This window comes from Hylaeus anthracinus, unplaced genomic scaffold, assembly GCF_026225885.1.
Source record: "Hylaeus anthracinus isolate JK02 unplaced genomic scaffold, UHH_iyHylAnth1.0_haploid 11982, whole genome shotgun sequence".
Classification (NCBI taxonomy): Eukaryota; Metazoa; Arthropoda; class Insecta; order Hymenoptera; family Colletidae; genus Hylaeus; species Hylaeus anthracinus.
Genome location: NW_026534330.1, coordinates 712,166 through 740,041, shown reverse-complemented (window position 1 = coordinate 740,041; position 27,876 = coordinate 712,166). Strand labels below are relative to the sequence as shown.

Genomic DNA, 27,876 nt, shown 5'->3' with positions numbered 1-27,876 from the left:
TGGCGATAAGCACCCCGAACGCCCTACGTCGTGCAGAAACAACGAAATAAAACCTCGACGAACTTCTCTTATATAATAAATCTTGGCCAGGCGACGTGCTTTACGAGCACGAGCGTCGCTCGTCAAGCTTCTCGTGCGCGACCTCGGGAAAGAATGTACAGCGAGCTCGTTCCGCCAGTCACCGTCCCCGAATACCTAATTCGCGTTCTTTTCGCGTTGCGCGGAAAATAAATGCGAACCCTCCAACTTATCTGATCCATCAGCGTCTCGGCACGATCCAGTCGAAACTCTCTTCGCGTTACACGCTCTCTTTCTCTCTCTCTCGAAATCATCCTTTTCTTCGAACAGAATTTACATTCGCAAAACTAGTCCAAGTACGACGAGACGGCTCGTAAATTTCACAGAAAGAGTTTGAGAATATCGAAATTGTACGGGTGAATATTTGAAAAAATGTTCTTCGCGGGATCGTTGATGCGTACACGGGCGAGCGCATTGTAATCTCTGGAGATTTTCGCGCGCAGACGTAAGCACGATGTAGGTACACGCGCTTGTTATGCATGTCTCCGGATATGCATATGCGCACCGAAGGATGCACGTGTAATCTCACGCGAATATACAGGCGTGACGCTATTACTCGGCAAGAAAATCTGAATTCGTCGCGAACATCGCGGACGATAATGTATTTTTGCGATAAACCAGCGCGTTCGTCATGTTAAATTTCCTCGTCCCCTTGGATCAAACATTGAATCTTGATGGAAATTTCGAGTTGGGTACGTGTCTTTTCCCTTCGGATAAATATCTACGTCCCATTGATCGGTATATATCGCTCTGCCGAAGAGGTGAATTGTTCGATCGATAGGTGAATAGCTATCATTCATTATCTAGCAGAGCATCAAACAGTGATAACAGATAAACACCTAAAGTTGATAGCGGAAAAAAAGATATCACAACTAATGGAAATATCGGCATTGTCTGCGCGCAATTTATCGGGTTAACTTTACCGGAATACCAGATTGTCTCGTTAATTAATCTCATCGACGTTCGAACTATTTTAATGACTTCGAGAAGCCTTGTTATCCTGGCAGGGAATTTTCTAGAATTAATGGCGGTCTTTTACGACCCCATTCCTGCGCAGCACAAACATCCGTCGCGACGGCTCGTGCAAGGCTGCATTCGTGAAAAATGCATCAAAGGGATGCCTAGCCTCTTCATCGGTTCGGCATCTCTTCCGCTTAGCGCAGGTCTGTAATTGTTAGTGGGATATCGCAACTCTTTCGATTGTTTGGTTTTTTTACGTATCAGTTCGAAATCCTATAATACATCCTTTCAGCAAGCGTTTAAAGACTGAGAGCTGGAGTAAATTTTCTTATCTGCAAACTCATTGGGTTTTAAAGCAAACAGACCTCTTCGCGCACGATTCCCTGTTCAGATCTGTTTGCCTTGTTTCGTTTTAGAGGATCGGAACGATCGAACCAAACGTATTCCGAGGCTCGTTCGAAATTTATGTTCTATCCGTTTAATTTTTCCACGATCGAAGATACGTCGAACCGTTCGTTCGAACGCGATGCACTGGTTTTTGAACCTTTTCGTTATTCTGTAACTCAGGGCAAAGCCACTCTTTCAACCCTTTTAGAATGAAAGCGGCATGTTTTTTTCAGGCGAAAGTGTTTTCAATGAAACGGTATACAAGAGAACGTAGTGCATGTACAGAATCGGATTAATGTATTCTCACCGAGTGGCTCTTTCTTCTTGCTCTGTATTGTTTCCGCTTTTTAAACCTAGAATCTATTCGAAGTAGCGTCGATAAGGATCACTTTTAAAAATGTTAAAGTTAGATCGTCTTCCTAACGGATCACGAATTTACATTTCATCGCTCTTCGCGGCCCAAAAGCGCAAATATAGTAAATGGAAATGAAACGCCTCTTTGCAGCAAAATTTTTATATCACGTTACAATTACCGCGCTCTTTCTGTACTACCATTGTTGAATTTCAGTTTTCGCGCAAACCGGAATTCGAGTCAATTTATTCATCGTAATTTCCTTCCGAAATTTGTTCATCGAGGACAAATTTATTCGCCGACATCACTTCCAGGCGCGTTAACATTTTTACAATTCATGAGATCGTAACGGGGATAATAAAAGTCGTCGACCCGTTAAAAAATTTCGAAATTTCAGAAACGCGTCGGGGGTTCGTTATGAAAATTGTAACGCACAAATGCGTCGCAACTTTTATCGCGTCGGATCTACGCAGCTTCGTTGCTGCCAGCTATGAAACCTTTGTATTTACATCACGCGAACACGCACCAACATTCCCGACAAAGGTAATCATGGACGGTGATTAATGCGAAGGAATATTAAAGAGAATAACGCAACAGCGTTGCACGTCAGAATTATTCGTTTGGATTAACCGAAACCCCGCCGATCTGAAACTACCCCTAGCCGTTTGATAGACGCTGTAGACACGTAAGAGGCAACTTTGTAGATCGACACCTCGATTAACTGCGTCCTGTTCTTTTTTCTTTTTTTTCTTTTTTGCAAAACGAATATATTCACTGGATCATTTTCTTGATAAAGACAAGTCGAAAATGTGATACGCTATACTTTCGTACGAGTTCGTATACTTTGTTTCCCATTAAGCGAATCTTGGAAAATTCAGTAGGTACGCATGCGAGGTTTTTTCTTATTTGACTTGGCTAACGCGTTTGACCATTACTCAATATTACCACTTCCTGCCATTGCAAATATTGACAGTGGTACGGTATTATCTATTTTCCATCAATCTTACTACGTTCCGACTAATTGGAATCAGTTCAGCGTTCACGAATAACGTCACCAGTAGAAAGAACACGAAGTAGTCAGACACGTTAAACTTCTCGTATTCTATCGTAAGCGTGCTCCATGAATTTTCGCGCACATACGAAACAAATTTATTCGCCATTCTCGATTTATCTTTATGCAATGATATCAGCAGTCTGAACATTCTCGGTGCAGCAAAGTACAACCAAAGGGAAGAAAGAATTGAACATGGCATCGCCTGGTAATACGTTTTCTGCGTCAATTATACTGGCGGGCAACCCTCAGGAAAGTTTTCCCCTTTCGTGATCCCGCTAACGATATTACTTAGAAAGTAATAATTCATAATTAACTGTCGTGCGTACGATACCCTATCGCGCATCCACATAAATAATTTGTCCGTCTGTCCGACTATTCAAAAGTTTCGTGCCTTTTGTAAAAGAAAAAAATGCTTTCCCTTCGTGTCTCTCTACAGCTACATTTTATCTGGACGTAAATGTATACCGTACACCGAGATTATTCCCGTTATAACAACAACCTCAAACATCCGCCGTAAATTTAATATCGCTCCCTGCGTCGCGTCGTGCCATCGTTAGCGCGCACTCGCGCAAGGTTATAATTAGAACTAAAAGCGCATTCCGTGAACGGATGGATTCCATTTTGCAGCCACGAGATAAAATATTATTGGGATTTATACGAATGTATTAATGGAGTGTAAAATTTGCTGGGATGCTGTGCAGCCTGCGAAGGAGAAGGAATACATCTGTACAAACGAAATGCAAGTTCTGATTGTCACCGATTGCATTAAAAGAGAACACCTTTGGTAACTACATAGAATTCCAGCGAGTCGCGTGGATAAATGCGAAAATGCTGTATTTTTATATCGGAGCGATGATGCGTTAAAAATCTCGCCGTAAAATCGGCATTCACGTAAACACGGTTTAATGTGTTTTTGCACCGTCCTCGCGTTAATCATAGTATTTTTAGAGATAAAATATCGTGCAACAACAAAAATTGGAACGCGTTTCCATGATCAATTTTAGTGTTAGTTCGTAGTCGGTGGCGTTTCGTAATTATCTAAGTAAAACACGCTCCAGTTGCGGGGTTAAGCGGGTACAGCTCTATCAGCGAACGTCGGAATGCGAAATATTGTTCCGATAGTGCGCTGGTAACAGGAAATTCGAGCTATTATATCAACGGTATTCGAGGAATGTTAATGGCAGTTTAAATACCGGTGCTACGTGCGGAGTGCAAACGAGCAGGCAGCCTACTTGTGATTGTGACACGATAATATAGTCGACTTTACTATGTAAATCTCTTATTGGCGCACTTGCCACATTTTAATGTGTCGGGCTTAATTCTGTTCGCCACTCTTGACGCTTTGCGCTTCCACGGCGCGGACGTTCATTGCCCACCGAATGAAATGTGTGTGAGTGTGCGTGTACGTACATGTGTGCAGGCGTTCTGCCAGAAGCTGCTAGACTTTAACCTTTTAGAGCTCTTTGATCGCGTGCGTCGAAGCTTTTCCATTTTTTCAGCCACTTCTTTGCATGGAAGGAGACCTTTTCCGATCTAGCCTCGATATAATCATCGAACGTGTTTATAGAAATTTTAATTTTTATCAACTTTTGGGAATCATAATTTACACTGACCTAAGAATATCCAATAGTTATTTCTGTTCGTGGAAAGTTTCATACCGTTTCCTAAATGTGTCAACGTGAAGCAGAAAGTAACATACCTATTGGGATATTTCATGTGAAATTTGTTAGAAAGTTAATTTACTCCACGTGAATTTAATAAATATTAATAATAATAAACGAGGGTCGAGTCGAAAAGCACCTGTTCAACAAAAATATTATAACAATATTCCGCTGCACGTGGCGCACGAACTGAATTCTCGTTGCTGTTTTTCAACGGCGTCAAATTATTTTCATCCATAACTAATCGTAATGTCTGAAAATCGTATCGACTTTACGCGACTATTTCGCGATGACGACATTCTTGTTTCCATCGAATGAACTGAATTTTCGCAACGGTCGCTGAGCCAAAAAGAGGATCTTTCCGTGATCATTTCGTTATCGACGGTTGCGACGATGGATTTTTGTTTTTTACGTGGCACATGGACAAAAAAAAATAACCCGTTCAAAGTTCGTAATCACGTACAACGTAATGGATGTTTAATTACTTCCAGGGAACTATTCGAAACGAATAATCGCTCTACCCTGTAAAATTAAATAACGTTTAACATGCAGAGGCCAACAATTGGAAACTGCTGGAGAACATATAACAAGCGACCGACGAGTTTAATATAAATTTAATTGGAACTTGAAATTATGAATTTCCACTATTCGACAGGACACCAATTAAGACAATGACCAGAAATTAAAAATAACTTGACCAGAGTGAACAATTAATTACTCGTTTATTCAACGTTTCGTGTCTCTTTGTTTCGTGCGCTAAACATGTTGAACTCATTGTAATATATTGTGATATCGTTTAACATACTCGATGTAGTCAATTTGATGGTAGCTAATTAACTCTGATTGAACGAGGAAACTTTATAAATCATAAAGTACAAGTTTATGTTGATAGAAGCTAACTACAAAATCAAAGAACGCTTCTTTGTACTTTCATATCGTGCCCCTCTTCTTGTCAACAGATCAAGTTTGAAAACCGATACTGCTATCTGCAGAACAAGTGGAAAGGAAAGAAAATAAAAGGAAAAATGTTCTCAGATAAAAGTTTTGCAATGTTTAACTTAAAATGACAATAAAAACTTTGCTACGGGAGGAGTGTGTAAAGGAAAAATTTGTTGTTCATCCTCAGTCTTGAAGCATCCGTACCGGTAATTTGTCACAGCAGAAATTAGTAAAATACTTTAATCGTAAATTTATCGTTCGATATTAACCGAAACCCTAAGGCTGAATTTCGACAGAAAATTACAGCGATCGTGAGGCAATTGTAGCCTCGAGAACGGTCTGCTTCTCGGTTTACGCATCCGTTTCAGTCGAGGAGAGGGCAGAACCATAATCTGGGACAATTTGTAATTCAAATCGACGCGATACGAGATAAATTACCGACGTATCTGCTATCGTCCCGACCAGCGTGTCTCCTTCCACGTTCCTTACCGGAAGATCCAGCCCCTGGTGCGCGCATAAACCTCTCCCGGCAATCTCCCTGTGATCCTGTTGGGTTAATTTCTCAATTTCGTGCACGAAACTTTTGAAGGATCGTCACGGAACTCCCGCTCGCGCCGCCGCGTATCGATTACTCGAAGCGTCCTCGGATCGAGCGAGACGATGATTAACGAATCTTCGGAGATGGGATCCCAGGCGAGGAAAACATCTCGAGACGTAGAAACGGAGATAGTTACCAGCGAGGTGCAACTCGGTCTGGTAATAGGCACAATGGAACGCACGGAAGGAAAGCAATTAATTATGCGAAAATTATGTTGGAGTAATGAATTTTACGCTGTGGGATGGTTAAACTTTGGGACTGCGAGCACGTTAGGTACCGTCGGGGAATCGTTGACTGAAGATTCTCTTCGCTGGATCAAATCACCGTCAGGCTAGGTTTGACGAGCCAGACAAACGCAATGGAAATTCATTTGTTGCTACAAGGAATATACTTTTGTCTACGCTCCCATTGGCACGTTAGCGAACACATGTTCTGGACTCCCAACCTCGTACAAGTTGTCGAGATCGAATCAGGGTATTCGAAGGAAATCGTTCTTCCAATTACGTATTCTTTGCCGTCTTTGTTTCGCAGTTATTTTATGCAAGTACAGTTTTAACGGTTGCGTCGATGGATAACCATCTCTTGATGGCGTCGTTATCGCCATTATTGGCTACACGTCGGTCGTTAAGCCTTTCCAGTCATAAAGCAGATTGAACTGGAGCCAGTATTTAGACGCTTCGTAATTCGTTCGTTGAATGCTTCCTCTTCTTGCATTTCGAATAATTTAAACGTTTAAATGGCACTCGTTGATTCTATCACGGTCTTCTACGACGTTTTAATCGAGATTTTTCGAAAGCTCGTCTACGTACATAGTCGTAAAAGACACGAGGAATACACGATGAACGCAACTCCTCTCGGAATAATGGTAAAAGGTTATAAATTATCGTGCTTAAAGTCCGGGACACTCTGATACCCCTTGTGAATAATTTAAGTGTACTCTTGTTTGGAGAAGGCAAGCACGACCCTCTTCTGAATTTTTTCATACGCCAGACCCTTCCACGACTACGAGCAGCCGATCATCTTCAGCGAATCTCTTATTGTACCGGCGAAATCCTCGCGGTAATATATATTAAGTCAAGTATTATTCCGTAAAGCCGCATAAATCCCGGTAGAATACATTACGTCGAATGGTCCGCGATGGAATGGAAATAATGCGATTTGCATGGGATCATTCCCAACCATGGCCACTCCTCTCGGTTTATTTTTATTAGAGAGATCTCGCGGTCAGAGCACACCGCTCTTGATCCGCGAGCTAATTTAACGGAAGCTAGGGAAGCGAAAGCTTCCCTCGATGCAACCGTTTCCTCATGCATGTGAGGAACGATTCTAGAATTCTCCCTGTGCCTTTTTAACGAGTTACGTACTCCGTCCAAGTAGTTGGAGGTGTCGTTCGATTCAATGTTAAGGCTAGCTCGATTATATTATAATTACGGATTTCGTTAGCATCGTTATCGAATGTAGTTACGTTTAGTCGCGAAAGGTTTTGTAAAAGACCGCAACGACACTCGAATGAACATCCCGGCTATCGCGGTGGTGTCAAAATGATGCGAATTTGTGGACTACGATCGTACTAAACGCTGTCTCGTTTCCTGTTTATTTTTTCGTGAAATATACGCCCGATTTTCGACGCAATTATAATGTAATTATCGTGCCGGCTACGCAGCTGTACACAACAGTACGATAAATTTTCCGTAATTCGTATTACTTTCGACGCATTAGTCAGAGCTAATTGCCCAGCTGGTGCGTAATTAATTTTTTAAATCAACATCGAAATAATCGTGCGCCCGTATCTCTGTCGCGCAGTGTAACAACATTATTTCGACAGCAATCGGTAAACTTTACACGTAGATTGGTCTCGTAAAATTCATTCGTATCTTTTATTTGGCCGAGTTGCCCCAGATAGTTAAATCTTGAAATTGTTTCGACGTGTACATACTCCAGTCTACGAGGTAAAAGGGTTTAGAAAGCAGAAAGACAATAGTCGCAGTTCGAAAGGAAACGTAAAGGGGAATAAACACGGTTGAGAAAGGGCCGCCTGCCCCAACCAGCCGAACCCGTCGTGGCGTAAGGGACGTAAACGATTGTATTTGGCCCGGAAATCACTCGAAATCGGGGAATCCGTTCGAGCGAAAAGGAAATTCGATTTGAATTTGGCTGAGTTCAGATTTGCCCGGCCTAACCGGCGATAACGAGGTCGTCGAATCTGGAAGGTATACCGAACGGACTATAGTTTCATGGAAAATCGATATGCCTGCGAAAGACCCGGTTCGAGAATTCTCGAGTTCGCAGAACCGCTCGTTGTAAAACTCTGAGTAGAAATCTAACAGGTTTCTCCGACTCGACTTTCTCTTACGAAGCCTCGAAAACTTGACGAACGCTTACTTTATCAACACCCTATAACACATACTTATCATAAAATAATAAGAGACTGTGGCGTAAACCACCAGAAGCCCTTCTCAATTTTGACGAAAGACTCGAGTTTTTCACGCGTGATATTTCACGAGTATGGCATCTCTCGAGCTTCTCTTCGGTCGCTTTTTAATTTATATAGGTAAACTACGTGTTTCTTCGTGACGGGAACCAGCCGCGTCTGGTCTCGTTATTTCCATACAAAAGGTGCGCGTTCTGTTTCTCATGTATTTCTGAAGCATCATTTAAATCTGGTCGCAATAAAATGTAGCCAAACCCTTTTAGTCCGACATTCGGTCGTAACCTCGACTGAAATGCGCTTTTCAATTCCATCGGGACAAAAGCAAACCGTGTTTATACATGTCCTGGAACCAGGCGAGTGTGTCTGTGCGACACACACCGCGCGCGTAAACCATGGAACGGACCATGCATTCATTCGAATGATTTCATAATTGAAATTTATCTTTACCAATGTACGTAATCGATGGTTAGAATCAAATGTACATTCTACGTAGTATGCGAAGATACGTGAATCTTTAATTTTCTTCGTAGCCAGAAGTCGTGCTAAACGGGTTTTCTTTCTCGGCGTTGTCTCGACGAGAGGTCGCCGAGGAAATACGATTGCGAACGACCGCTGGAAAATGTTATCGAGTTCCAGCAGGAATGCCTTCTTCTTTTCCGGGAAAAATAATGTCAGAGAACCAGGCTAACGATCGCTTCGGCCTATCTTCTGGTATTCCTTATTGACCCATTAACCACGACTTTAACGATTTCGACTCCATGGCGCGGATGTTCCAGCCAGATTGCATTAAGTATTGCATTCCGTTCGAGTCGAGTTTTATATCGATTGAGAACATCTGCTTTAAAAGTGTATGTTGTCGTCAGTGGATAAATTTCAACTTCACCAGCTACTCGATTCGAAAGGCTTCTTCTGTTGCATTGCTGCCGAACGAATTTATCGCGCCATTAAAAAAAGGTAAACGAAAGCTTCGCGTCACGACGAAATCGGTGTTTGAAATATCTTTCATAGATTTCCTACATTTATTGAGCGAGGATCTGCATAGAAAATTGTATATCTTTGTCCGCCTTGTACATAGCCATGTACAAACCATATGGTTGTTGACGCCTTTTAAGTTTAATTGGAATACAGATCTTGTCATGGCTGATGTCATTTTGCCTGGAAACTTATATGCGCTTCGGTAACTCGATAACTATATAAGTTTCAACATTCATAATGCAACTTCCAAGGTGTTGTACCCAACACGTTTCATTGTTGTACCCAACTTTGTCACTAGTAATTTTACTGTAATACAGTTCGTAAAAACCAATCACCCTTTTCTAACAGCTTACCGTAAAGTTTAGCGGTGCGAATATTCCAAATGAGCTGTTTACAATTACTGCCTGCTGTATTCCATCGGGAGAAGCAAGCACAATCGAAATGGAATTATTAATTCAGCGGGAACAGAATTGAATTTAAATTCGATGAATTAGCTGGCGAGTTTCGATAAACAAGCGACATTTGTATAGAAACATAGATAAAATTCCTGTAACTCCAAATAAATGGTTTTGTAATGTGTTCGCGATCCGTCGCAAATGTAAATGACCGACGAAGAGAACACTGTTGCGAGAATAATTATGCTCGTGGATCGACTAGCTCGTAATTTGAGTAACAAGATGACATCGTTTGCAAGTGCTTTCTAAAAACGTTGCCCGAGAGATTATTTTCATCGATAACGACCTCGGCAGCGTTTGCAAACGTTTGGAAATCAGATTGGTTCCAGATCCACGACGCCCCCAATTCATTATTGGAAAGACGCATAATCGTAACGGATTACCATATCACGCCGGATCAATTAAATCCTACTGAAGAGGAACCGATTTCCATGTAAACCTTCGGTTCTATACAATGGCATGTAGCTAAAACTGGGACGTATTCGTGTACCGAATCGGCTGACTCGGATTCACTTCGAATTTCGTGGCACTGTTTGAAACAGAGGTGGACTATCTCTGTGCAAACTCTGTGCAATATATTGTAAATTTGAACAGCCAGCGAAGCTAAGTGACGAGTACGGCACATTTGGCCTCGCAGATGTACTTGGCCAAACATTCGAATTGATACGTCCTAATTTTGGCCGCATCGAAGATTACCCGCTACATTCTTCGTTGTTATCGAAATCCAATCGCCCATGAAAACGCGAGTTTGCGTGGAAAATAAACGAAAGAGCAAAACTAACCCTGTAATTCGTTTCGTGCGCAGCTTTAAAAACATATTTCTTATTTCGTACATTTTGCATAATGCATACACGTTTTACATACATATTTCATATGCGATACGTATGACATCCGTGCGAACGCAGTGTCCGTTTCGTGAATATGTATGAGATTTATTTCGTGGAACTCGTGTCAAATTAAGAATTGCTAAAGCCCTGCGCTAATTACGAAAGGAAAAATTCCAAGATAGTTTTCGAAGATTGCAGAGCAGAGTTTTTAAACAAATGAAGTTCACTTTGAAATTATCTAAATTACAGTTACGATAAATGTGAGAAACTGAAAATTACAAATGAAATTAATTTGTCAGAGGATTCGCAAAAGCTGCCCCGAACACTGTACATGTTAACCTGACGGTGATATCCAGCAACATGTACGCATGAATAAACAAAATCGAATTTTTATTGCTTCGAGCCGTGCTTTTACACAGGAATCAACAATAGATTTGATCGTGAATGAGTTTTTCGAAAAAATTCACACGAACTATGACGCGTACAAATATGCAACGCACCTATATATCGATTTCAACTATACTTCTACTAACTATACGAAAAATGGATATCCGTTGTTCATACAAATAAACATGGTATGTGAACGCTCGATGTCAGCGATAAAGCTAACAAAAATTTCTATTCAACTCCGTTCGCGTGAATTTTATTGAATTCCATTCGTGTATATTCTAATGACTTTATTTATATTAACAAATTTCATTGTCGTAAATTTAATTGGATTTCATCCCTTAAACGTTTCTAACGTCAGGGACATTTTATGGAATTTTATTTTATATTTTAAATAATAAACACGACACATCGAGGAACCATGGTCTTTTGGTGCGAAGGGACAGCAGTCCTGATTTAGCGACGTGCATAATTTCGTCGTAGCATTAAATTAACATCATCAGACCTTTGTTCGGCCGTTCCATGCAAGTAAAGGAGAAAAGAATCTTGATAAATGTAGTTCCTTTTACGAATTCAGCTGAAATATAGACCGGTGGATGTTCTTAGTCCGGCCGTGATGCAAGATTCAAGAATGCAAGCTAGCGAGAAAGAGTCCTTTTCAAATAGCACAGGAATGGAATCCCTGGCTTTTACGCTCCAAGTAGCTATTGTGAGCTATTGGACATCTATTCAGTTAATTTTCCTATTCATAGTCTACGCAACGAATCTCAAAGTGTGCCATGAATTACAAATGTAAAGAGATGAGGTTCAAGATTTAATTCGACCAATCGAAAACTAATCATTAGTTCAAATGAAATTGAATCCTTTGTAGAATTTCTCGAGGGGAAAGAAAAAGATATCTAAATCAAAGCTGTAAACACGAGTCTACGAACGCTGATAATTTCGAAAATATCATACCAGATTCGTCGAGGAGTGCAACCCCTAGGAGAAACGTCGTAACCAGATCGAATCACCGTCCACTTCCGGGGAAAACTCAACGGTATTGCTCGACCGGACGCAAACGTCTTTCCCTCGAAAACCACTTCCACAGATTCCATCTCCAGCACAAATACGGTAATTAAAATCGAATCTCAAGAATTTCTCTTTAGACACCTTTCGCACCCGCCGACTTCAATTACGCTCTCAAGAATATTCTCGCAAGAACAATCTATAAACGCCACGGGATTAACAAAATATTCAATAACGGAATCCCCTTGACGTTAAATTCCTTTTAAAATGTAACGATAGTGGTTAATGCGAGTAGAATTTACAAAAATTTACTAACACCTTTTTACTCTGGCATTACGCTGTTCTTACACAAAGAAATGTTACCATACAGGATTAATAGTCGATTCGTCAAGGATGTTTGTGCAAATTATTCGTTCACCTCGTGTACGTAACGTACCGTTGTAAGACTCGCTGGAATATTTCTGTAAATTGTAAATTCCTTCGAGGATTTCGTTGCGCGAAGGATGAAAGTGTTTCCAGAGGTGCACCAAGCGTCAACTGTCGCATTCGTCGCAGCGAAAAGTATAATTTGTCGCTCGACGACAGTGCATCCAGATGAATTTTTTAATTCCTTCCACGGAAAAGCGGAGAAGAAGCAAAGTTCATTTGTTCCAAGGCAATTACGTCTCCGCGATATGGAACGAAAGACACAAGAAGACGTGGAAGTAGAGACAAGTAGTTCTCAGATGGTAGTTTGAGGTTGTTTACGACATCCAAACGAGATTTAATTAATATTTACAATTACCGCGGATCGGCCCAGGGAAATTTAATTTAACAAGAGTAACTCGATATCTTTACTGCTGCGCTGTATTCCAACATGAAACGAACCCGGGAAATGAGATTTTAAGCGAGAAAGAGGCAGAGAGATGTGGAAGCGTTCTGAGATTACTTTTAATTTTTTTTTCCACGACGACTCCATATCCACGTTCTATGTTTGTAATTTTGCATCCTCGTATAAAAGGTCGATTCTCGATTTATCCTGTTCGTATCGAAGCTTTCTATAAAGATTGCTGCATAAACGTGGTAAATAATTGTCCGACATTCTTCTTATTTGTATTGTACCTTGATTGCTTTTCCAGGTATTTCAGAACACAGAATTTTATTATTCTTTGCGATACAAATAAAAAACACATACCAGTGTACATGTAATCGATGTCAATAATATTACTAATACGAACGTTTTCTTTTTGCAGGAGCAACTAGAGGAAACTCGACAAGACGGAGGACACGCAAAAAGAACATGTTGGTGGTCTACTTTGATGTGGTAAGTTTTACGAGTCAACTGTATATACGATAACCCAATAACGATTAATAGACGATTCGTTTATCCTATGGGATAGTATACACGCTGCAGTCGCTGGAAATGAAAACAACCATCAAATGTCGCTTGGGTCCCTGTATATCCACCTAATCCGTTCATCGAGAAGGTTTCCTACAGAAATACCGCGCCAACCTCTGCCGTCCTATTACGCTTCTCTCGAAGCTGATTTACCATGGAAAAGGAAACAAAAGCGAATGATGTACGACGCGAATATCGCGTTTCTATTCGATGCCACGTAACACTGCGAAACGTGCGCTTCGATTCGCAGCTGCGGCCTCTCGCGATGGAAACGTTGTCGTTTCCTTCAGATCCAGAAAGAATAGTTTCAGCTTCCACGGTCTAACTTGATTATCGTGCGATAAAAGTGAACGATCATAGAAAAGGTCAAAACGTCAACACGGTTACCTCTTGGTTCCCTTAATGGACTATTCCATTACAGCTATAAACTTGGATATATTTTTTCATAACTGGTTTCACCTTTAACAAAAGCACATAAACCAAGAAAAAACCGTTGCTGTTATTTCAGCGAAACATTTCGTTAATAAAGTAACGACTCGCAATTTTCCGATTAGAAAGAGTAGTAATGCAATTGCTGATCCTCTTAAGAAACATTTCTGTGCCTTAATCGCGGGCAATTACAATACGATTCCGATTAATTCGGTCGGTTCCAGATTTCAGAGATTCTCAGACGCTGCCTGTAATTGAACAGACTCCAATGCATGTAGTAGGAGATGCCGAAAATTTTCAGATGCCTGGCTAATTCAATGCAAATCGATGTCTCGAGTTGTATCCGATGCCAGGAGTCTGGCACAATCCGGGAAACAGGTTTCCGTGCATTTCAGACACTCCTACATGCTTGCCGTTAACAGATTGGCTGTGTTCTCGAAATGGCTACGTTTAGTTTAGGATTATTTAGATTCAAGATCGAACGCTGATTTGGCACGACGATATCGACGTGCATCGCGTTCGTACAAAACATTCTGCACGCTTAGAACCAATGAAACGTCCTTTCGTGGTTTCTAAAGGAAATAAATTCCCGAGTAAACAGAAGTAGAACGTTCCAGGCGTCCACGCAACTCCAAGTTAAAATAAAAGGAAATTGTCGTGTTTCGGTCCTCCTCGTGGATTGCGCTGGTATCTTTTAAAATAACTTTCTATCATTTTCCTTGCATACAAATTCTAAAGAAGGGATTCATTTAGTTTTTAAAAATTCCAATCTACGATCACCAACGCGCTAAGGAATTCATTTCTCGCGAAAGGTGCTCGCTTCAATTTGCGAACAGTGATTCGTTATTCGCGTCCCGTTCTATTAAAAAAATTGTGTTAAAATTCATCGAACAATATAAATTCGTCCAGATGAATAATGACGACGAATCGAGGGAGCAGAAATGAACGCGGAATGACGGCACCCCGTGAAAATGAATCGTCGCAGCACTTTCTAAAAGATTTTATTCTATTCTTCGGACTTTCTTCTGCAAAATGTGTATCTCGGAAGAATGGAACGACACGGCACACTTTCCAGACGCAGCGTACAAAGTGCACTCTGAATCGGAACTCCGTAAACTCTTTTCACTCGCGACTTCTTTTCATAAGACGAAATTATTAACAATCCTAAGTTTTATGAAACATACAGGTAGTCCATTAGAATTGAACCCATTGAAAAATAATGGACCATTCTCGACGAGAAAAGATTTAATGTTGGGATAATACGGAATACAGTTTCTGTTCGTTAGTGAAGCACTGCACTTAAAAATTCTGTGCTCTAAACGCTACTGGAATTAAACGTAGGAGGTAAGATTGTCCGACCACTCGTGTCCCGTAAAATGGCTAGCATTCGTGAAGTACATTTGTCACGTCGTCGTCGGGCCGCTCCACAGGAGTATGCATATTTAACGTCAAGATTATCGTCACACATTCAGCCCGGTAGGAAGATTTCTCTAAAAGAGGTGGCCTGAAAGCGACGCGTTTATACGTCGCGTACGTGCGCGGCTGAAAGCAGGGCTTTTCGTAGGCGTGGAAAAGTTACAAAGAGACCCCACGACGCGACGTTCGACTTTTGAATTCTTTTCCGGGGCCGTTTTACTGCTTGGCAGGCTTAAGGAACGAGCTGGATCGATGTTTATTGCGCTCGCGATACCGGAAAAAATTGGCTGGATTTATGCGAAACGTGAGCGTTCGTTTTAACGCGCGCATTGTATTACCTTCCCCCGTGCTCGAAATTTTCGACGCGAACGCGCCGGCAATTCCGCGTGGCTCAAGCCTCGTAAAATTCGCAACCCTCGTGAAAAATCGCGTTCGCTTTACGTACTCCGTTTTCGAGCGTATTAACGGACCTCTCGTTACGACCCAACTTTACCCTTGCCACTGGTTCCCTTACTCGACACGTCCATTGCTCGCGAAATGGTAATCGAATCTTTGACAAAGCATCCCGCTCTTTGTTCCGAGTTTAAATCGGTGACAGATGTTCACGATTCTTCGATCCTGGCTCTCGTTTATGTTCAAAACTGTGCTTTGCGATTGTCCCTGCACGCACGTTTCTATGTATTCTATTCGTTCGCGAGTGAACAGATCTGTTGGTGTAGCCAGAAACGCCTTTACTCTACGATATTTATGCTATCGTATTATAGTATCGAGATACCAATCCTTGAAAACAATCTAAGAACGCATTTTGTACGATTCTCTAGCATTCGAAACATAACGGAGCTACGCCGCGCTCTTAAATGCCATTGTGCCATGGCATCTATTGCATTCAGTGGCATCAATAGGCCGTGCCAAAGTGTTCTGGCAGCATCGAGAGATCCACACGCTCAAATTATGGACTGTTTACAGCTGACTCGTACGAGTCTACGCTCACCGTTGGCTGCTCGAGGCAACCTTTGGTTCGCGACGCACCTCCGACATGACTTTTACAATTTTCAGTTCGAACTGTACAATGGAGGGAGGGAGGCTTATATTATTATACTGTTTGCGGCAGTCATTGTAATTATTTGACCCGTATGGAAATTGGGGTGGCAGAACGTGGTTCCCACAATCGACATAAATTTGATTTATTGTTATTCGGTATGCATAAAACCACATACGAAACAATTTGGTTTGTTTGCTCGCATTGTTGTACGAACCATTGGAAGAAAAGAAACGAGCAGAAATTCTTATCGTTTATCGATTTTTGAAATTTCGACAAAGTTTTTCGATTCTATTCTTATGTTAGTGGCAAAAATGTTCTCCCCGTGTCGTTCCACTAGGAAGTCATTGCGAGGAAACACGGGGCAGAGCGCAATTACATCAAGCTTTACCGAACCAGTGGCTGGTCGGGCGATTGGAAATCCCAACCAGGTACGCGGCGCAGACCGTCTACGAACTATTAGGTGCTCACCTACCCGGATCGTGCACATGCGATTTAGTCGGACATCGCAAATAACTTTCCTGTCCGATCTCGAGACCCGTAATCCTTCGATTACACAACGGGAAAGACGACGAACTAAAGAATTAAGAGAGTAACAGCTTATAATATCTTTGGCGAGGATTTCCTAGTAAACCATCTTTTATACGCAGAGCCTTCAAATCAAATTCGACAACGAGGAAAATCTTGACAATAACCATCGTTAATCTCCACTGCACGTCGGGGGAAATTTGAAGATTTAACGAGGACTGAAAAGGGGTTCAATTTAATGAGTCATTGCGCCTCGATCGGCTTTGAATGGGAAAAAGCTGCGGTTGTTTGACGTAGCGGGCGAAAAATTCCTATCAACGAGCCGGTTTCACTTTTGATCGCGAGACACGCGGTTCACCGACAAAAAAAAAGAGCGAATTTTCGAAGAGAGCAACGGAGCTTAACGAAACACGCGATACACCGAGTGTTTGTTCCCGATGGAAAGGCCGCCGTTCCCGATACGATTAACGCGATTGAATTCCACGCGAGCGTGTACTCCCTCGATTGTACGAGGGATTTCTTTAATTTCACGGCAACCGCGATGATATGAGTTTAACACGCGGGGTTGGATTTTGAAATCGATTTCGTTTCGGGCTCCGAAGGAAAAGGGATGAAAAACGAAGCCTCGAACTCGTGCGCTCGTAACGGGTTGCCAAAGCTCTCTCCGAGGTTGAACGTTAAAGCGGGCCAGAATATTTAAGAATAGCTTGAATTCGGAATCGTTGGACGAGTATTCGAGAGAATTGAATAGCAAAATTTGATCCTAATTAGATGATCACTACGGGATATAAGGCAACGCGTTAGCGGTGAAATTGTTGTACAGTGTTCAGCGCGAAAGTCGTTCGCAGCGTACTCGAGGTACCGCGCGATAAATTCAGCTTCCAGAGCACGTTAACGTTACCGAATCGTCTCGAGCGGGATTAGGCGGAACACAATACTGTCCAGGGGCATTTAATAAAAACCCAACGAAGGGAGCGCGGTCTGTAACGGAATGAAAACGCGATTACGCGAACGCCGGCCGGAGTAAATTGTGTGGGCGCTTGGCCGTAATCGCACGTCGTAAATAAAATTGCATCACGCGTAATATCTACTCATACAGATCACCGGCCGTGACTAATGTGTTGCCTCGTTAGATATAAGCCAGGGTCGTTTGCAGATTACTGCCGTCTTTTGTTGGCACCGGGGCGAGATACGAGGGAAAAAGGGAGAAGAAACGAGGAGTCCGCGCCAGAGAGAACGGAGAGCCGCGAAGGAGGAACCGTAGGGAAAAGAAGAGCAAGGAAACTGTAGATTCCGCGAGCGGAAGGGAACACTCCGTTAAGCTAAATCCACATCCTTCACCCGCGGCCATAAAGACGGCTGGCCGTGTAACGGCTCCGACCCCGAGACTGTGGATGCTCCTTTACATCCTAACAGACCGCAATCCGCCGTTTGATTCCAGTCGCAATGCCTCCTGAAAGCTGCTCGTTGCAGTCTGCCGTGCCAGAACACGACCCGCTGGGCTTAACAGTACCTACAAACGACCGGAATAACGGAACGGATCTCGATAGACCTCCGTATGTTCCTTGGCTCGCGTCTTACGTTGCCTGCCGACCCTGTCTGTTGTCTCTCTGGTCTCCGCAATATGAACCCTCTGCTTTCCACCTAAGATGATTCTCTCGACCTCGAACAACACGCTTCGACCTTGCGGGAAAATTATGAAATTCGGTGCAAATTGTACAGAAGGAATACGGAACGTCCAAACGAATCCTATATTAGTAGGATTATCATACACCTCACGGTTTCACCGATTCCGAGCGTTACGGTTATGTACACTTTGCATCGCGTCGCGTCGGTGCAGCGATCTTGCCAGACTCGTTTGGCTTTACTCGAGCGATGTTTGAAGAGGACGTTGGTCCTAGTAGCGCGCAGAGAACTTACCAAGGCTGCGAGCGGTTAATTTCCAAGCCTCTCCAGGATCACCGAGTCTCTGGATACACACGACGAGTAACGTGTGCGGGAGAAAGTATCAGAGTCTCATACACGAGGATCTTCCAGCGTGGACTGTACCGTGATACATCGATGGCAATCGGTCAGTCGATTCTTCGTGGTTGCAAGCGATCGAACCAATCGAGCCCTAGAGTCGAGCGGCTGAAAGCAAGGCGCAAGCTCAGCGTTGGCGCTAACTAATTGCGATACTCGTTTCCCCATGCCAACTTATATACAAATTGGAATCGCACCGATGGAGAATCGATAACGGACATTAGCGAACGATCCGGGCGTATGTCTCGGAGGGTATCCTGCGCTTCTTCGAAAGAAGAGGTATCCAGGAACTTACAGGGCGCGTTGGTTAACAAAGCCACGCGGATCGAAACGCGACTACGTGACTAAAGACGGAATACGGAGTTTCCACCGAAGAGAGCTTCTGCGTAGGTCCAATTCCCCTTTGGTTTACGGCAGAAGTTCCGGACTCGTCACCGCTCCGGGCTGGATCTCAGGGATGGAACGGGACCGAGGCAAGTGGGTAGGAAACGGACGTAGAAATGGAGCCTGCACGAACAGGACTGGGCGGCGGCCCTCGTAAACTGCTTCCCCGTAGGCGATATTAAGCGAGAACCTCGCCAGCGAATTTATGCCCACGTGCTCAATGGCGTTGTTACGTTACTACGGCGCAACACCGAAGACAAGATCGTTGCCGGCACGTTGACTAATTGGATCCCCGTCGAGACCCTGGAACTTCCGCGCTTCGCCATTCGTCGTATCCTTCTTGTTAACCGGAATTAACGACGGTTAATTGTTATCGTTTCGCCAGCACGACATCGTTTGACGTTTCGAAGTCACTTCGTATCCTTTTCGAGCTCTGAGTAACAGACGAGCTAACGGAACGTGGATTCGCCTGGCATTTTCCGCAACGAATACCCTGGATTCTCAGGGGAATTGCTAATGGCGCACAGGAACGTAATTTCGACGACGCGGTATTCGAGAACATCGTATCGCTCTCGATACGAGGGCTTCGCAAGAAAATAAAAAAGAAACACCCACGAGTTTATAATGCTTTGCATCTAGCGCTTTCGAGACTGTACTTCCTTCCAGAACGAGACGAACGGAAGACATTTGCGCTTTGCTACCAAAGGTAGCATTGAACTTGCAAATTTCTAATTTTCGAGGGCGGATGAGAATTAGTTGAACTTTCGCAGCAGTTGGTCGCGAATCTGGTCTTCTTTCAACGAGGAAACGAAGAAGCGTCGAGCTCGCACTCGAAGGGAAGTTTCACGCCAGAACGTGGGTAGTGCGTAGACGATATTAGACGGAAACTTTCCTTGACGAATTTGTCCCTGCACGCTCAACGGTGACGTTACATCGCGGGAGTAACGTTAGACGAGATTGTAAGATGAGTCCTGACAAATTGCATCTTGCCCGCGGTAAGGCGCGGACGGGAATGAAAGTTGGACGTTCGGTTCGTTTTCCAACGAGTAAATATTTACGGGGAAATATTGACCCGTACAGCTGGATCGTGGAATATTTTACGTCGAGTAAAATGATCTATTTATATCATCGCTAGCGCAACTCGAGAAACGCAACGGTACACAAAAATAAAGTCATCGAGGTGTACATCGGATGGACCATTATTTACGATAACAGACCAAAATGTGATCCATAAAAGGACTTTTAATATTTTCAATAGTGGTGGTGATTGGCGAGAATAACCTAAATAACTCCTAACGCTGAATTTTCTGGGATGCGTTTCAATCCATCCGCCTTTTCCAGCTGTCTATTATTCCGGATAGAAGGAATCGTTCAGCGGTAAATTGACGGTACGAGACTCGATCGATGGAGAATTCCAAGGAGAAAAGTAGCTGCCGGTCTAAAAGCTGGTTGCTCTTAGATGATATCCAGGACAAACTTCTGTACTCCTGTTGGAAATTATTTTAGCGTCTCGGTTTTTTGCAAAATTTATCACAGCACCAATTTAATATCTCGGTATACATCGCTTGCGTGATTTTCTGGACCAAGAATACTTTTAATATCGGACGTAGCTCGTATTTCTCGTAAATCGTTGGAAATTACAGCCAACGCGAAGATCGAGTATCGGGTGTGGATCTTCGCAAGTTGAAACCGGATGCACTGGCACGAATTGCAACGCAACGATATCAGTTACGAGCCCTCGATAACTTCATGCCCGTGCACATGCTAACGTCATTACACCATGGATGAGCAACGAAGACGCGATCAAAAGAGTTAACGTCGTTGACTTCGCGTCCGATGTTAGCCCCTCTTCGAAGATTTTATCGTTACGATGAACGGCTGATACAGCGGACTCGGGTATACAGCTAACACCGCGCACACGATGTCCCATTTTAGCCTATAAATAGGTGCAGTTCGCTGCTCGAAAGCATGCACGATGAACGCCCTGAGAAGCGAAGAAACTTCTCTTGCAAGGGACGAGTCTGCTCTACTTTTCGGACTAACTAGGAACATCTCTTCGATGTACCCACTCGAGTTTCTTTACTTCACAGATGCTACGGAGCATCAAAAACAAAATATACGCATACCTTTGTACCGACTCGTAAACGTTCTAAAACTCGAAAATGTAAATTACAACGTTGTTTAATGTAGCTTTCGCAGTGTAAAATTCTTGGTATTCGAAAACGTGATATTCCTCGGGGAGAGGTTTATCAACGCGTAGTCGAGCTCTTTCGTGCCTCCTCTTATTTCGCGCGAACGTAGAATTTGTGAACGAAGAGGCTGCCTGGTAAAAATTTCAGGGCAACTGCACGGAAATACAGCACTCGCAGCGGAAATGCCGAAATAAGGAGACACATTTTTATATAACCAGAGACGCTTCCAAACGGGCGAGAATTTTCCCGAGAATTATGCTCTCCGCTATGTCGTCGCAATCCTTGAAGCATCTGCCGAAATTAATCCGACGTTTTTTATGGAAATCGCCAGCTCGAAAGGCAAACACAATTTCACCCAGTCGTCTTCTTCCGAATGAAACCAGTTTCGAAGCATCTACATTCTTCAAAATTTACGTTGGTTTTCGATTTTTCTATATTTACTTTCCATTCGTTGTTTCTATCGAGGTGATAACACGGACCTTTGCGAACGGTTCGGTCTAATTATCATTGTTCGCTGTAGTACTCGCGATACGAAATGAGACTGCGAAAACGTGAGAACCGAACTCACGGAACACCATACAAGCGAGCGTGGCTTCGTAAATTGCTTCCTCTTATGGGGTATTAAACGAAAGCTTCCAGCGTATTTCCGAGAATTCCAATAAACTGAATCTTGATTACATTCCCCGTTTGCTGGTTCGATCATGTCGTCAACGCCGAATATTTTACAAGGACCGGCCTCGTTACTTTCGAATAGGATTGTCGCGACGAACTACTTCCAACTAAACTGGTTCCTTTTAAAACTGTTTATCGGTATCTTATACGCCACATTAGCTGTGGAATTTTTCCGTAAGAATAATCAGCGCCGTTATTTAAATTCTAACCCATGGAATTAAAGATCGCGATGCATCGAAAGCGACGGAAATCCGAAGACGAGGGCGACAGCGAACGCGGACGTTCCGTGGAAAACAAAAATCGCGCTCGTCGCTCGTCGCGTTCAGCCTGTCGAGTGAATTTACGCGAGGGTTCCACTTAATACCAAACCCACGCGAAAGAAGTTCACGGAAGGCCGCTTTAAAGCCCCGTTTCCGCGTCGTCACGACAGAAGGAAGCGCGAATAAAAAAGAGACGAGACGAGCATTCTGGATTTTAGCTTTGCCCGTGCAATCGGCCGGCTAGAGTGAAATTTCATCACACTTTCTCTTTTAACGCGTCGCGGAAGTCGGGGCGAGACGCGAGCGCGTTTGAAGCTCTGTTTGAAAGTGTACTTTGTACTTGAATTCCGCGCAATTCGTGACGCTTTCGCCTCGCGAGCTCGTCCTGCGAGCGTTAGCATCCATCGCGTGCTTCTGCTGTATTTTATTCGACTCGTTTCATTTATTTGGCTCGATAACGAAGTCGTATTCGTTGTTTTCGGGTAGTTTCGCTATGGTGTGAATCAGGCGAGCATAAATCCACAGAAAGGATCCGCTTAATATCTGGTGCGGTACGGAGCAGCTTATGAGAACGCAAGGCTGCCCTTTATCGCCTCGTATCGTCGTCATTGTTGCGGCGATAAAGGCGCGAACAAGTTTCCTTGTTTCAAGATAAACGGGAACAGGGGAAAATCATTCACAAAGGAAGAAGACAATGAGACTGGCCGTAATTTGGCCAGGTACTATGGCAACCGAGGAGAAAAGTACGGTGAATCATGCGTTGCGGATGTCGAGAAGGGAGTTTCGGTAAACCGAGTGTTACAGAAAATGAGACGGGAACTACTGCAGCCACGAGAACTTGGTAAATTAGTTTTTAATTAGGACATCGTGGTTACAGCAGAAAATGTTAATCATCGTTATGTTGGTATGAACTTGTCGTAGTAACGAACTCTGTTAAATGTTCCTGCCGTATTATTGCTATCGAGCAGGATGGCTTAGTCCGTCAACCGAAACGAAAACAGAGCCTTGTAAATGAAGGACAGGTGATTGTGCTTCGCTAAACTGTTTTCTCAGAGGCGATATTAAGCGGAAACTTTGCTCTCCGATTTATGTTGGCGTGTTTAATGCGCTAGTTGCGTCGTGCTGCAATAACAAGGACGCGACTGCGTCAGGATGCCGGTGTAAACATTTACAATATTTCGCAGCACTCCGCGTCGTATACACAGAATTATGCGCGAGACAAAACGTCAACATTTACGCGTGTCGACTTTGTTCTCTTGAACTTGTATCGAGTCTTAACGCTTTCGCCTTATCGTCCTCCTCGCATCGAGCGTCGATGTTAATTATAAACAACGTACACAACAGCGCTGGACGCCTCTAACGTTGCGTTAATTACTCGACAGAGAACTACTTGTATTTTCAAAGAAAACGCACTTTAGATAGAAGCTAAAAATTGTGCATTACGGGGTTGTCGTCCTGCAAGGAAAATTGAAATATACGAAACGAACCTCGCTAGGACACTTTATGGTGAATGGCTGCATTTTAAATCGTGGAAGACTCAACAAGTCCTCGAAATTCCTATGTTTGCACGCTGGTCGCTCGAATGCTACGTTACGCACCATCAGCCGCGAAACGAAAAGCTGTTTTGTTGTTTTTTTTTTTTTTTTTTTTTTTTTGGAAAGCCTCTCGTGGAAGACAGAGTTATTAACTGGCGCGGGATATTGATGCGTTCATATGTTACTTCGCTCCGCGAAGTGCGATTTGCGTTTCGAAAAACTAATTTCGCGCCGGGCGCAAACAGTGATGAACAGCGAGGACTTCATTCCGGGTAATAAATTCACGGGAAACGAAACGCGGAACGTGACCCAACGGTCTTCCTACTCCGGCCATCGTGCCCAAGCAAACTAAAGATCTAAACGAATACTAGATGCAGCATTTTTTTAAATTATTTTCTCGACGAAGAAACGAAGCAATCTTTATATAACAAAATGACTGTTTTATTACACGAATGTTCGTTAAAAGTAGACAAATTTGAATTCAACGACTTTTCGTTGCGAGATACGACGGCGAATCACGTAGACATGAGTCATAATTAGTCGGAGCAATAGGCAAAACCCAGGTCGTAATTAGCATATAAATTATTGCAACGTCAAGGGTCCTCGATGTTCCGGAGCAATCTGTTAACTAGCGAGGACTTAATTTAATGGATGTCGGTGCCGTCATAGTTCGCGCGTTTGATATTTCCTAACGAGCTGACACTGAACACGTTTGGTCTCGGTGATACGAGCGTGGTCAAGGTTCAGAACGATCCTAGCAACGTCGAGAACTATTCCGTCTGAGGTATGTGCATTCCACGAGGGGAAATTCGTATCGATGCTCGGCGTGAAACCGCTTTTAAAGTTTCCAGAGAACGACATTAACGGTTTTGGACCTGATGTCCAATCGCGTGGTTCGTTTGAACGGAAGCACTGGAAGTTACATTTTTATTCGCGATTATTTGTCGAAGGACTATAGCTTGACAACTTAGAAAAGAAAGCCAAAAAAGAACAAGCAAAGAAACGTAATTTCCACCAACTTGGTATTTTTCCATCTCCTTTAAATTCATAGCATTCGTAGGTGACGTTGAAAAACGAACTCCCGCCAAGTACGAACCTCGTAGTTCAAACAGTTTTCAGGATATTAAATGTTAAAGTTGCGGAATTATTTCGTTGGAATCTTAAAACCATAACTCCGAATGTCTTGAAAACTGTTCGAGATAGGCGGCTGAAATTTTTGCGGGAACTTTTATCCAGATTCTATGAATTTTAAAAAACGTAAGGAGAAGCGCAAAGTTATGAAATTCGATCTAAAGTAACGCAGTCTTACGCCACCATCCGAGAATAACCGAGTTTCTGGGGAATGTAATGCCAAATATTTATGGGGTCGCCGAACGGTACACAAGAATTATTCCTTGTTTCTAAACGTACAGAATATTCCATCGACGAACGACGAGTACATATTTCACCCTTGCAACGCAGTGGATACGTGGTAGCCCGATGACAATGTTACAATTAACGTAAAATGACAAACTAAAGGTGGACATAACAAAGGGGATAGAAAGTTTACAGAACTTTGTAAACCAGTATCCGTTTACCGGATCCGTCTTCCGGTCGTAGTTTGTTCCTCAAAATAGTTAAACTACTAAGCTTGGTAAAGCCCTGTTAGTTTTCCTGCATTTCGCCGTCAGTTTAAATGAGAATCTTCCGACAAACACAGTTAACTACGCGGCTTATAATTTACCTGCTGTTGCTTTATGCGTTCCGTCGTTCTCGCAAAGCAATCTTAGATTGTTTCGAAACATTCGAAGCACCCGTAGCTCCTATCTTAAAACGATTTAGAGTCGTATCGGTTTTATAATTTTTGTCTGAAGCAATGAAATCGTGGAAACACGAGACACGTGTCCCTTGAACCTAAACGCAAGGTTTATCCTTGGATCGATGCGTTTCGGCCGATTCGGGTGAAAACAGAGCACTCGGTTCGAAGGAGCGGACGAACAGAGGGTAAATAGAAGAAAAGGCCCTGAGGGTGGTTTCGAGGGGTTCGTAAACCGCTTTCGAAGCGAGGGATATTAACGGGGCTACTAGCGCGCGGGAGAATTTATGGTGCCAAAGCAGTTGGCCCTGCAGGCCTCTACCAAAACCCGTTAATACCAAAGACAAACTCGCGCAGAAGCTCGCGTTCTCGGGCGCATAGAGAGCGCGGCAGCTTTCCGCGATAGTTGGTCGTTCTGGGGTCAACTTGGCTCATATTTACACGGCGCATCCAGCCGAGGACCTGGGCCTGCGAGGGTTGGATTCAATTGAAATTTATCGGGACGAAGGACGGAGAAGCGGAAGGGGGAGGGGGGTTCCTCGGGCCAGTCGTTAAGGTGAAACTCCCGTTAACGACTCAAGAGTCGCTCAAGTTCCTGAATGCCCCGCGTCCGCTTACCGAAACCCGGTCATTGTGGTCGACTAAAGGAACTCGACGGACGAAGGGGTGGATTTTTCAGCGAGACCTCGATCCACAAATGATCCACGAAACCGACGTCGCGAGTTCCATTGAAAGGTTCGAGTATCCGCGAAAAATCGTGTAAATTGTCGCTAGTTTGCAGCGTCGAGTTTCTTTTTAATTCTCTTGGGCTTGCTAGGCCAGTGATTAATCTTCGCGACAGGCGATCACCGGCACGATCGCTCGACAAATTAACCCTCTCGAGAAATTAGAAACCTCGAGTAGAAATGGCTAGTAATGGCCAAACGCGTCAACAAAATCGTACCTTGTATGCTGCATAGAAAAATCCACCAAATTTCCAAATTGAATTTCCACGAACTAGATAGGTTTTCGTTCCCTCTCGTTCGTGAAAGAATTTCAAAAATGACAACTCGGAGATTCCCTTCGACGTCAAGATTAGAAAACGAAATTTCAGGTGATAAGCGTCGTTACATTCGTTCGCTGCTGAAAAAATTCGAGTCTCATTTTCCGCGAGCCACGATCTGACTCGATGAACTGGAAGTTACGGTTTAATTTCGAGTGGGAGGTGTAAAACGCCGAACTTCCGGTCGCAGGAAGTTTAGGGGCTTCACGGTAATCCCTGGTACTCGTGTTGGATTTAATGTCAAGAGGGGTTGAATTGCGATTCGGCTCGCTGCAGGACCTTTTAATGAAATCACTGTCGCGAAATACGGGCAAAGCCGTTGTCGATTGAATATAGAAAAGTTCGCGGAATGAAATTCCCGGGTGGAGCGGGAGGGGGACAAGCTACAAAGATTCGAAAGAGTCAAGACACTCGCGAAATATTACACGTCATTAACGTTGATTGGCAGCCAAAGCTCGGCAGCGCTAGAGGCATTATAAAAAAAATGTCGAGCTGCAAAAGCGACTGTTTCGTTGCGTCACGTCAGCGTTGGTATAACGCTGGCAAGCAATTACGCGAGAAGGAGACGAACGCATTCTGTTTTGTCGTGGTTGTTAAAATGGTAACGTTGAACAAGAGAAAATTAGAATGGTGAGATGAAAGCAAACTAAATAAATTGACAAATTTTGCGGCGACCGAATTTTTGAACGAAAAGCATCATTAAAAATAATAGTTGAAAGAATAAAACCTGCGAGAGAATGGGTCTACATATATATTGAAAAAATATAATACTTTGTTTGAAGTAATATTTCATTTGTAGAAATAGAACGTTTTCCATTCTTATGTGCACCTTTGTACAATTACAGCGCAGAAAGATATATGATGCATCGATTGAAAACTCTCCTTTATACGTAGATTCTCCATTCGTTTTATAATCGAATAAGAGATACATACGAATTCCAACGTTGTTCTTATAATTAAAATTCCAAGCGATATTCGCCCGCAGAGGGAAGAAATTCGATACGCGTTTGACCGCATGACATCGGAGTCCGATTTACTCGATAATATCGCGAAAGAATCAGTCATGTTCGAT

General features: G+C 43.2%; 1 protein-coding gene across 2 annotated transcripts in view; it reads left to right on the top strand.

The window, feature by feature from the left end:
* The window catches only part of LOC128886178 (neuroligin-4, X-linked-like), a 122,349-nt gene that overhangs the window by 39,872 nt on the left and 54,601 nt on the right, over positions 1-27,876 (top strand). For both annotated transcript variants that reach the window (XM_054140823.1, XM_054140822.1), the window contains exon 2: positions 13,345-13,415. The gene's annotated coding sequence lies outside the window, so the exon portion shown is untranslated. The remainder of the gene's footprint in view (positions 1-13,344; positions 13,416-27,876) is intronic.